Source organism: Lepeophtheirus salmonis, chromosome Z (genome assembly GCF_016086655.4).
Source record: "Lepeophtheirus salmonis chromosome Z, UVic_Lsal_1.4, whole genome shotgun sequence".
In the NCBI taxonomy this organism is placed as follows: domain Eukaryota; kingdom Metazoa; phylum Arthropoda; class Copepoda; order Siphonostomatoida; family Caligidae; genus Lepeophtheirus; species Lepeophtheirus salmonis.
The window spans coordinates 10,856,813-10,869,009 of NC_092584.1; the positions used below are offsets into that span (position 1 = coordinate 10,856,813).

A 12,197-nucleotide genomic window follows, 5' to 3' on the forward strand; every position below is an offset into this window, starting at 1 on the left:
TAAGCAAAATTTGGCTGTTCGTTAACACCTAACAATCCGAGACATCTTCGGGTACTCCCGTTAGTATTATATAAATGTAGAATATATATGGGCGAAAAACAATACAAAAAGCTAGATCAGCTATTGCAACATTAGAGAAATTAAATATTAAGCAATTCGAAGGGGTAAAGCGTATTTGTCATAATGGTTTTTATTTGAATTCAAAAGCCACTGGCTCTGTAACGATGAATTCAAATATTATGAAATTTTCACCAAGGTTTGTAACATATTTTGTATTATTTATAAATCAATATGAAGTTCTTTGTTATTCTGTAATCAATTATTTCCCTTCTTGAGACTACCTAAAGTGCAGGTAACTTTGTTTGGATGCAGAATGGTGCTCCCTCACATACGAGCAATACAGTTCAAGCCTACTTGAAAAAAAAAAAAAAAAAAACGTCTTGGAGTTTTTCCTAACATTAAGCCCAAACCTTAATCCACTTCATTGTGCTTGCTCTGTATATGACTATGTAAGCTAAAGCCTTTTGCACTTATCAACACAATGTAAACAGTCTTAAGTCCTCCATTTCAAAGGAATGTCGGAAGAGTTTATGTGGAAAGTATGCAAATTGTGCTGCCCTATATTGTAGCCTTGGATTTCTGCCAAAAAAAAAAAAAAAAAAAAGGTTTGATAAGTAATTTTAGATATTCAATAAATTAATAAAAAGTATTACTTAATCGTCAAGAGTTTTGAATTTGAATTGCGTTTATGACTCACAAGGCATAATGAGGCGTACACTATAAAAATAATTTATTAAATTTAATTATTATCGTATTTCGTTATTAGATTTCAGCATCTGATAAATGAGTCTTTTTTTCAACTCTGTTGTCCTTAGTTTCGTTTACATCATTCTCATGATTAATTTTTGATTGATTGTGAGTTATGGCTCCATTGATTAATTTTGTTGTACAACTTTTTAAAGATTATGTTCGATGCGGGTGCAAAGTTGGAGATGTGCCATATTCATTAACCACAGTTGGGATGATTGAGATGTCATGATCATTAAACAAATATTGTAATAGTTTATTATCTTTTTTGCTTCAGATACAAGTGCGAGGTAGCTATATTTTAACTCTTCCCATGTTTTTATTAAGTAATATGTACGTAGGTGTAACAAAATTTATTTTAAATAACAGTCGTGGGCCCTTCATTGGCAATTAAAACTAAAGAAGAATCAAAAAGGGAAAATGTGCCAGATCTTCCAATACCAGCTTAGCAATGTACTACAGGAGGTCCAAAATCTTCTTCTCAAATACCTGTTTGTCCAACTGCCTGTAAAAAATGAAGAAAAGTACTTTGATAGCTAGGAACTCCAAAATCTGACCACGCTATATACTGGAATTTATAACCCTCCTTTATTTATTGACAGCAAGATTGGTTATCCATAAATTAATGAGTATATAGTAGTTACGTGACTTAAATTGAAGATTTTCAACTTTAGTATTAGCATCTTTACAAATGAATGAATCTCCAGGATGTGAAGTACAATATTCTCAAGCTTTTTAATATATTGTAATTTAGAATACATAAGCTTGGCTTCTAATGTTTTCATGCCACACTAGGGACAAAAAGTACCTATGGTTATATCCAGTAGTCCTTCAGCAGGGATATATGTACTGTCGTTTGACCCTTTCATTCTGTATTAATGATGGGATGATATAATCACTTTGTACATCTTGGATATGAAGAACCAACCCGCTGTGATCGTAGGGCTGTATATCTCCAAAGTGGTTCAAGCAGCTATACTCCGTGGCACAGCCTTTCAAAGTAGTTAAGTCTTGATCCAGTTGAGTGTAAGGCAAATTTGCTTGTAGTTCTCCTTCCAGGAGTCGGTTTCTACTATTTCCAGTATTTCTTCTCCCATCCTTGAGCACTCCAATACAATATACATATATTATTTCAGCCAAATATCAACATTTCCCTCTCTTCATTGTTAGAGTATTCACAACTCTTTCACAAATAAATTAATAGAAAAATATTTTCTTCTGTTTCTTTCTCTCTCTTTGTGTTTTTTTCTTCTTCTTCTTCTCCTTTCCCCCTGGATGAGCAGTTACTTTACTACTTATATATGTCTTTAAAGTAACCATGGTAAAATATACTATAAATCGTTGAATAGCTCTCAAGAAAAGTTGCATAAATAAAACATTTGTTACACATTATACCTATATAACAAATAGTTGATAGGTAAAATATACATAATTTGATTGGCATTTTAATTTTTTGACTTAAACAATCCCATATGTTACAATTAGTAATTATAAAAATCATTTACTGGAAAGGCACATTATAAATTTTATCGATTATAAATACAATAATTACTAGATGGAATCAATTTTTATTTTATATCCCTATCAAACACAATATAAAAATTGACTAAACATCATAAAATATGTAAATATAACTAATACTGGGGCACCTCAAATTATTAAATCAATATACATTTAATATTAAGGGCGGATTTCCAAGTTAATACATCTCAATAAAAATAATTCCATGCTCTAATTTGTACGTCCAATAAACTCTTATTTTATTACAAGTCTTTTTAATTAATGAATATAAATTGATGAGCTAATATTTCACATTTATGTATCTAAATTACTTTTTTAATATCTTTCAAACCTTTATGTTAATTTGACAAAAGGAGAAAATCCGAAAAACTTAATTAAACGTCTTTGATTTGATATTTTTTATATAATTCATTTTCTGATAAATTTATAGTTTGATGCAAAGCTGGCTGTCATGAGGGGTCTCCAATGTACTATTTTAGGCTCATACAGTTTAGATATTAATTAAAAAAGTTATTGTTTGATTAATTATTTGAACAATTTTAATTCATTTTCGAAGGGAAAAAATTTAAAGACAATTGAAAGGTTATTTAAAATTTTTATATAAAAAGGTCCTCTTTTAGAAATACTATATAAATGAATTTTATTTCATAAAAAACAACATTAATCCTCCTTAGTTGAACAGAAATAGTGAAATGGCCTTAAATGTTGCCCCCAAAAAATATTATTAAATACACTCTCGACATATATTCAAAAATGCATTATCTAGTTTGTAATGTTTTTATAAATTATTACATCAATTTTGTACTTGTTAAATAAATGAAAATGCTTAAAATATTGGTAAATATGTGATGAAGACACTACTAAAAAAAATTTATACTTTTTTAAACTTTTAAAGTATAAGTTTGGGTTCTTAACAAGGTATAGTTGGTTATAATCATAGTTAAAATATTATATTTTCATTTTTTATATAGAACTGTCTGATTTTAAGTATATACTTATTTTGATAATGGTGCATGTGATATTCAAAACTCTTACATCAAAAAAAAAAAGTAAGGTTTAAAAAAAAAAGTAAAATTGACTCTATTTACGCCAGACCTTAAATGACAGAAACATGTGTAAGACTTCGTACGCATTATTTAAGATGACATGACTCCATTTATTGAGGAGGACAAAATTTTGCAATAATACTTGTAGACTTCGAAAATGTATTTTACTATGTATCCCACAATTTTTTGTTAAACCACCTTCTACTCCACAACATTTCAAGGGATTTGGATGGAACATTATAAATTACAAAAAAAAACACTTAATTTTAAATTAAACGCCCCTGGTTTACAAGGAGAATTTGACATTTCGAGTGCTTGTAGACAAGGAAACAAAATTATTCCTAACAGTGACGTTGACTCTCTCTATCTGAAGTTTGAATAACTATTCTTACGATCACTTCTATTAAAATAAATTTATTTTCAGTATAGATTGTTATCTAAACTTGTCTAAAACATACATCACGTATTGAAAGGGCGTCAAATGGTCAGAAAGGGATCTTGTAAAGATGATTGACACATCATCAGCATATAGAAATATTTTTTATGTCCGTTGCTTAATTTTAAGTGCTTTAATGTTACCATTGAAATTGAACATAATATATAGGGAAATGATTGTCCAAACGAATAAAGAAAGAGAGAGAAAGTTACCCTACTTACAATTTTGAAGGAACCCGTAAATTTTAGAGAGAATACAATCTCCTGAGACCGTAGAGCATATTTATTTGTTCATTGGGAAATCCCTGTAGAAAAAGTTATTTAATGATCAATTCGTGAATAATATAATCTAACTCTTTTTTTTAAATCTACTAAAATAGTGGCAAACCCCTCGTTTCTTTGGTTTTGCATTAGGCAATAATCTATGAACATCTTCTACATGAGACCCCTTCAAAAATCCTTTTTAAAATGGACAGACAAATAAGGGTAGGACCAACGTAACTCTGCTCCTAAAAATTACAGTAAGGATTTTATAAGAGGTATCTTAAAATATAACAGCCATATCGTCTCGATATTGAATATTTCTTAATCATGGATATTTTGGGTAGTAGCATTTGAATTCAATTTAGAAACTCAACAATTTCTTGTAAATGCATTTTTTCACCGCAGCCTATATATTCACGACTTGTGCAGGATCCATCTTTAAAAAAAATATTTCTTATGGCAAAGAGTGTAAATGACTCCAGGTAGTCCAAATATACAACAGTAATAATATAGTTAAAAACTATGAAAATCAGTTCTAATATTTTGGAAAAAATAAAGATTTTTGTAAGTTATTTGATTTTTTCTTGCAGTTAAAAAGTTTAAATGTAAATTAAGAATATAAAAGCATGCAAAATCACCCATTTATGAGGCATTCACAAACCACGTAGACTTGAATAACGTGCCATCATACTATAAATGACATGACAAGAAACATGAGACACGAAATTTTAAAAAAATGGTTATTTTAGAGAGAAAATAAAAAATATTTGTTTTTAAAAAAAATGTCACTATATGAAAGGGTACTTTTTTTCTAAAAGACCATTTGAAAACTTCGTTTTTCTATAATAAAAAAATATGTCAGTTTCAAGAGAAGATGAATTAATTTTCTTAAGAAAAAAGTGAAAGGTCCCTACATTTTATAGAATTTAAATTTAATTTCTGCTTTTAGGAAGAGGGTGGGAGAACTCGTGGTTTTAGAAGGGGGTGAACAAAAGAACCACTTAAGTAAGGATGGTATCCCACACGTTTTTGTACTATTCTTATTGAAGGAAAATAAAAATTATGTATGATTAAGAAATTTGGTAGGATTTGCAACTTGTACAAAAACAAAATTTCAGGTTTACCATATTGATTTCTTTTTTGTAACATGCCCAAAATATATAGTAACGATTTTCATTACTACATGGAGAGAGAGGGCTAGAATTTTATTAAAAAATAACCAGGTATATGAATGGCCAACTAATGATATCACTATTATATATTTCTTTCACAAATTTTACATATAAAAGAAAGACAATAACTCTGAAAATAACAATTCAAACCAACATGAACAAAAAAAAAGCATTAAACGTCATACCAAAACAACTTCATTCATACCAAAAAAAAAAAAAACAGGTATATAAATGTGTACTATATAAAGAGAAAGACATTGAGTGTGTGTTTTATACTTTCTCGAGAGGAGTAAACAATTCTTCTATGCTTATATGTATATGAATTAGGGCGGTATGCTGTCAACTTTTTATGAACTTTGAGTAAAACGAATATGGAAAAGTTGTAGTCATTTAGCAAGAAAATAGCCAACCTAAAATGTCATTATTCGATGGAGGCATCTTTAGGTCACACATCTCCATCCAAATTTGAAAAAAGGGAAACTTTTTTTTGTTCTAAGAAGACTTTAAACTTAGATTATACTTTATTCTGCATAAAACTATTGGGAAAAGCATTTGTTTAATCTATAGAAAATTATTAATTTAAAATAAAAAAGGATCTCTATGGCACTTAAATATAGAATATATTTGACATTAAAATGACTAAAACAGGGATTGACAAAACCAAATTTACGCATGATTGCCTGTCATACTATTCCCCTTTCCAGCTGCCTGTCTTTGTTTCCGCCTTTATTGGAGAAACCCTGATAAGTATGGTATATTTTATATTTGCTAGTGTCCATTTTTCACGCACACTCAAACAGTACTGAGTCAAACAATTACCAAACTGTATACAAAGTTTTTGTACAAAATTGTACCACTCTAACACTATCTAGCGTACATTGATTGTACTTATATAATTACTTATTAAAGCCACCTATTGGAAAAATACTTAAATTTATTTACTACGCCAATTATTTTGATCTTTTCTCTCTCTAAAAAAAAAAAATTATAAAAAAAATTATCGCTATACTTAGGTCATCAAAAAACTTTATTCATATTTATGATGGGTAAAATAATGGTTAAAAAAGAGATTTTATTCAACATCAAATAATTTATTTCTATTTTTAAATAATTATTGACTAAAAAATTCATGTTTGCCTTTTTTCAAACATTACCAGGATGTGCCATCTTAAGGGCATATCATCAAACAAAGAAATTTTACATGGTCTCTTTGATTACCCCATGACAAATTTTCCGCTGAATGAATACTCTACAATAGTTAAAAAATAAACCGTCCTAATATATGTATATTTTAGTAAAAAGAATGTCGTTGAAGAAAGGAGGTTAAATAAAAATCTTAATGAAAAAATGTCAAATAAAAAACAAAAATGCATTAACTTTCTTAAACAATGTAAGGAGATCTCTCGATTTTTTTTTTTTTTATCATTTTCTTTATAATATTCAAGGTGACATGAAATACTGTTATGTGCACAACATCATGTTAAAAAGAGTAATTGAATGTTATTTGTAGTTTACTGTTTTCAAAAATAAATTTGTGTAGATAGGTGTTCAGTCGTCATACGAAGAGAAAACTACAGTGAAATCACCTGTTAGGTGATTATATAATTCCTAGGGGTAACAACCCCCTGCATTAGAGTATTATTTCTGAAGTATTAAGTACACATGTACCATGTTCCAAGTACTAAGAACCATGTTCTGTTTGCACTGTCAAAAATGCACATTCTTAACATCCGTCATAATTACTAACGGTTTGATAAATACGCTATTGTTTTTAATATTTTTTTTTATGATATGGATTTTTTTATTTATGTAAAAATTAAGAAAAGATAGTTTCTCTATAGTGATAAATTATACAATGGGTGCCGTTAAAAAATCTGCCTTTTATATTTTAAATAATTTATTACTAATTGATTTATCTTATAGATACTATGTAATTCAATTTAACCTATACCTGATCTTTACTTTTATTGTTCAAATGAATAATTTAATACATAACTAATTAACAAACGAACAACTAATTTTTCATTAACATACATATCAATTATAAATGTCCAATTATTAAAAGAATATTTATACATATATATCACAAATGGTCTGAAAATTCCTGATGGGATAAAAGAAAACCATGTTTTTTTGCGTTCAAAAAAAGGCTTTTTTACGTAGGTATGTTTTAAAATTATGATTTTGCTGTATGGAAGGAAGTCTTCATAACACCTTTTTATGCAATGGCTTAGCTTAAACGGTGTTTTGTCCCAACAAGAAGTAGTGTAAAATTAAAATACAATTTTTTTAGATCCATTGTTTTAAAAATAACAAAAGTAGCACCACACTTTGCATAATAAATCACAAATCTGAGGAACAGACTTTCATGAAATTTTTATGGGTGTGTTTAAAAGAGTCATACACACTGAAAATGAGTTGAATAGCGCCATCTATTTTTGAAGTGTGGAACTTTTTAGACTATGTGTTATATCTAAGTCAAATTTCTTATTCAATGGATAATATGAAATAGACCTACCACTCTCTGGATTCCTAAGATTAGATGCCGCTTCATCATGAGTTGTCAATATCAAAAGACAAATGTAACTAGAAAATAAATTTTAACATACTTTCAAATACGTAATTCTGACATATAATTTGAAACGAAGAGTAATTTTTTTTAATTTGGAAAAGCATTTAATATGGTTTTAATACTGTGTCAAGGAACGGTCCGTTCTATATTACTATTTTTGACAAAAAGTCTTACTTTTACGAGAAAAAAAAGTTATTTTTCTTATGTAAATAAATAAAATTATTAATTTTCCCTCAAATAGACATTTTTCTAATTCTTGATCTTAAATTATTTCTTGTCAAGAATACTTTAGGAAGTTACTCTTGAATTCAATTGGGAACTGCAATAAATTCTTATTCAAGTCTTTATCATCGCTCAAAACATTTTTTCATTTGTTTGACCAAAATTTTACATTTTTTTAATTTTTTTGTCTTAAACTGGTGCATATATATTTTTAATTTAGGTGAAAGTTGTTTAGGGTAATATTTAGTTATATCAATATTGCATTTTATATATAATTGTATTTATAAATATCCTGTTTCTTCAATGAAAGTCCTCTTATTCTGGATTTATGCGTACAAAAAATAATCATATTTAGTCAATGCAAAATATCAATCATAATGTCATTTGTTTTTGATGTCTGATAATTGTATTTTTATAGCATAAAGTATCATCTATTATACATGGGTCAAAAAGACTAGTACAAAAATCTTTGTAGGTAAAAATACAGTTATTTAGTGAAACGAAGGAATTTTACCCTAAATAATATAAATGCCGTTTTAAACTGCAGCAATTTTGCCCTAAATAATATAAATACCGTTTTAAACTGCAGCGAAACTATTCACCCTGCAATAGCGATACTGAAGTGGTCCCTTCAGTACTCACTCATCCCGACCAGAAGACCTAAGCCCATGAACATGGCTATGAATCTTCCAAATCGCTCCATCAAAAGAAGACTGTTTTTGCAAGATCCAAGTCCAGATGAACTCCACATTTTTATGAAGGCTCCAAGGGAAAAGAAAAGACAAAAGAATATGTAAACACAATATGGAACCCTTTACTAACAGCGAAACAAAGGTATACGAAGTATAGAATAGCATCGCCCCTCTACTTCAGGCTGAGAGTATTTCATGATGATCTGAGCCTCTGTTGTCACTGTAATCAGATGCAGACATTGGCGTACGACTCCAGGGAGTGCAAAAGAATGGAGAAAGCAGTGAGAGTCCTGGTGGATGGGTTTTTCAAAATAATAATCTTAACTCCAAAGAGGGAGAGCACCAACGCAGCACTGTTGGATGAAAGATGGTTTGGGTAACACCCTTTCTAAATAATTCTATTAAGTGCTCTTATTCTGGATTTATCAGTACAAAAAATTATCATATTTAGTCTGCACAAAAATATCTACCAAATGTAATTTGTTTTTATGTGATTTTTGTATTTTTATAGTATAAAATTTCATCTACTATAACTAGGTTAAAAATATATTGTCAATAATCTTTGTGGAAAAGTCATTTTTAACAAAATTAAATTTAACATAAATCTATTTTTATTATTTTTCCAATGTCGATGTCTATATAGGAAGAGGGGGATTTATATTTATTTCCTTCCTCTCAAGATTACTTGCAGCTGATTTAATAAAACAGCTAAGCTATTCTCCTCCAAAACATTCTTGAAATTGTCAGGATTATCACGTTCGTTTTAGGTTTCTTCTATTTTTACATATCCGCAGGTTATGTTTTTTGCATCACTGTTCATTCGCTATTTGTCCACTGTAACAACTACAAAAGTAAGTATATATTTTTATGTAGCAGTTTGATATTAAGGTGACTGAATACTTACAAGGAGTTAATTGCAAAAAGATTTGATGGGAAAAGTTGAGATATTTAATCAATAGATATTACTCCTCTGAGTGTAAAAACGTATATTCTACAAGCGATTAACCCTAATTTAATACTTAGAATATTAGATCTTTTAAATGCAAGTTTAATGCTGTGTGATGATAAGTATCAACCACTTTTGTTAAAGTGACGTCATACGTAAATACTGAATAAAAAATATTTAGATATCATTAATTATTTATGATGTAAATTAGAACATGAACTTAACTTTATATATTTTTGGTAAACAAACGCTAAGATTAGAAAATTTACTTTAGTATATTATATGACCATCATTTTTATTAACATAGGTAGTAACACAATTAATATAGTGATGTATCGTTCTATTTATAATTATCAACTTCTATTTAGATTTGATCAGTATTTGGTCTTGAGTAACCACTCATCTTTCAAATACATCCGTCCACTTTCAACCCTGTATCTATTATTTCCCCGAATAGAATCAATCATACCAATAAAATCCCATTCTCCCATATTAGGATTTCGAGTTCGGGCATGTTGTCCAACTTCAAACGTTGACATATTCTTAGGACCTATTGAAATCCAATCTCCAATCTGCTTTTGTTTTCTCTCTGTGATCTTTATTATTGAGTCAAATATTCTTAGATATTGTGTTCCAAATTGTCCAATTTTCTAGCACAGTAATCATTTCTTATTTTTTGATGAGCACTCAATTTAGCTATGTCTCTGATTTCTGCATTTTTGAGATCCTTTACGTTGACACAAAAATGTATTTTTTTCAAATAACATACCTTTGTCCCGTTGATACGACTTTGAGTGCTTAATATCCCTGTTTAATGTCTGGATTTCCCGTGTTAAACACTCTCACGAGTATCCTGTAGTATAGGTTCTTTTAATTTAAAATTTTTTAATTTTTAAAATCTTTTCCTGTATTTTTTACTAAGAGGAAAATTCCCAAATGATCTTCCAAACTTCAATTTTGGTGATTTGATTCCTTTTTCCTGTCATATGACTTTTGCTCGGTTAAAAAATGGAAAAAAAATTTCCTCTCTTGACTGAAAGCATTTAGTAAAGTCAACTTCTCCACTTCAAGACACTTTATTTTTCTTGGTAATGCAGTTTATTCAACGCATTTAAACAAGGATAAGAACTGTTCGAGATTACCCCAGAAACATGAAGAAAGACAGTTATCTAGATATCATAGCTGCTCATCAGTCAATGGTAATTTGCATATTAAATTAGAAAAATAAAATCGCCCGATTGTCTTCGTCTAGTTTTTTTTCTTCTTCTATAAGACTTTCGTAAACTTCTAGAGATTCTAGTTTTACGGATACATCTATTCGAGTTCTTTTACTTGACTCTGAAGTAAAATAAGATAATCACTCTTCCTATTTTTAGTCGTATTATTTAACTCCAAGAACGTTACACGATGAATTTGATTTGATTTTTCTACTTCGACACACTTATTGTAGTTTTGAGATTTCATAAGCCTATATGACCCAATGTGCCAAATTGGGCACATTTGGAAAATTACTTATATAGCAAATAACTGTGAATGCATCTGTTAGAAACTTATCATAGCGGTTAAGTACACGTTTGAAACAACTCTGACACTGATGTGTATTTCGCAAAAACAAGCGTGGCATTTCAATTACATCTACAAATTGATAGGTGTACACTTATTTTGATAGCTCATCATACGCTCTAACAATTTCGTGCTATGAATCCTGCGAGTTATGTGCTCATGTAATCATATTATTTTTAGTATTATTTACTAATAAATACATATTATGACATTTTGCATTTCTATGCCCAATGTGACATATTTGACCATATTATTATACATGTCTGTGTGCCTTATGTACCAAATTTGGGGCATATCAATTAAATACACGTTTATACTGAAATATTTTATTTTTATGCTATAAATGGTAAGTTATACAAAATAAACTTCATATATGGAAGAAAAATTTAAAAATCTAATTCTAACATAATTTGGGGCATAGAGGGTTAAAGATCCTCTAATGACATATTCTCCCATTCTGCATACTCCTCTATGAGGTCCTTTCATTTTTTTAAATTTTGAGTCAGTCTTACAATGTCTATATAAATATAAAGCAACTTGATCATTAAGTGGGATATTTTTAACTATATTACTAATTTCACTAGGACTTGCTATATACTTTTTGAGCTGATTACATCCTCGTCTCATCTTCCGATAAAGAGTCTTGATAAACTGGGACCTTTGATCGTCCATTTTTGCCTTCTCCTCCAAGTATTAGTACTCTTGTTTAATTCCTAATTAAATAACCCCTCAAATACTCTGAATTATTTTTTAATGTTATATATTACATGCATATTTATTTACATATGTAGTGATACAATTGAAATAGTATTTCTATTTATAATTATCAAATTTATATCAATTAAAAATCAGACAAATAACAATATATTTTTTATTTATTTTAGGTATGTACATTATTTCATCTAAGTAAGTTTCAGATTTATTTTTTAAAGGTACCTTTTGATAACTCAATTAAAT

The 12,197-nt window shown here is 28.9% G+C and overlaps 1 protein-coding gene and 1 pseudogene across 1 annotated transcript in view; one reads left to right on the forward strand and one right to left on the reverse strand.

Annotated features, from left to right (window-relative positions):
* The window catches only part of LOC121130460 (uncharacterized), a 274,370-nt gene that overhangs the window by 55,647 nt on the left and 206,526 nt on the right, over positions 1-12,197 (forward strand). The gene's annotated exons all lie outside the window — the stretch shown is intronic.
* On the reverse strand, positions 871-1,981 carry LOC121130520 (tyrosine-protein phosphatase non-receptor type 1-like; annotated as a pseudogene).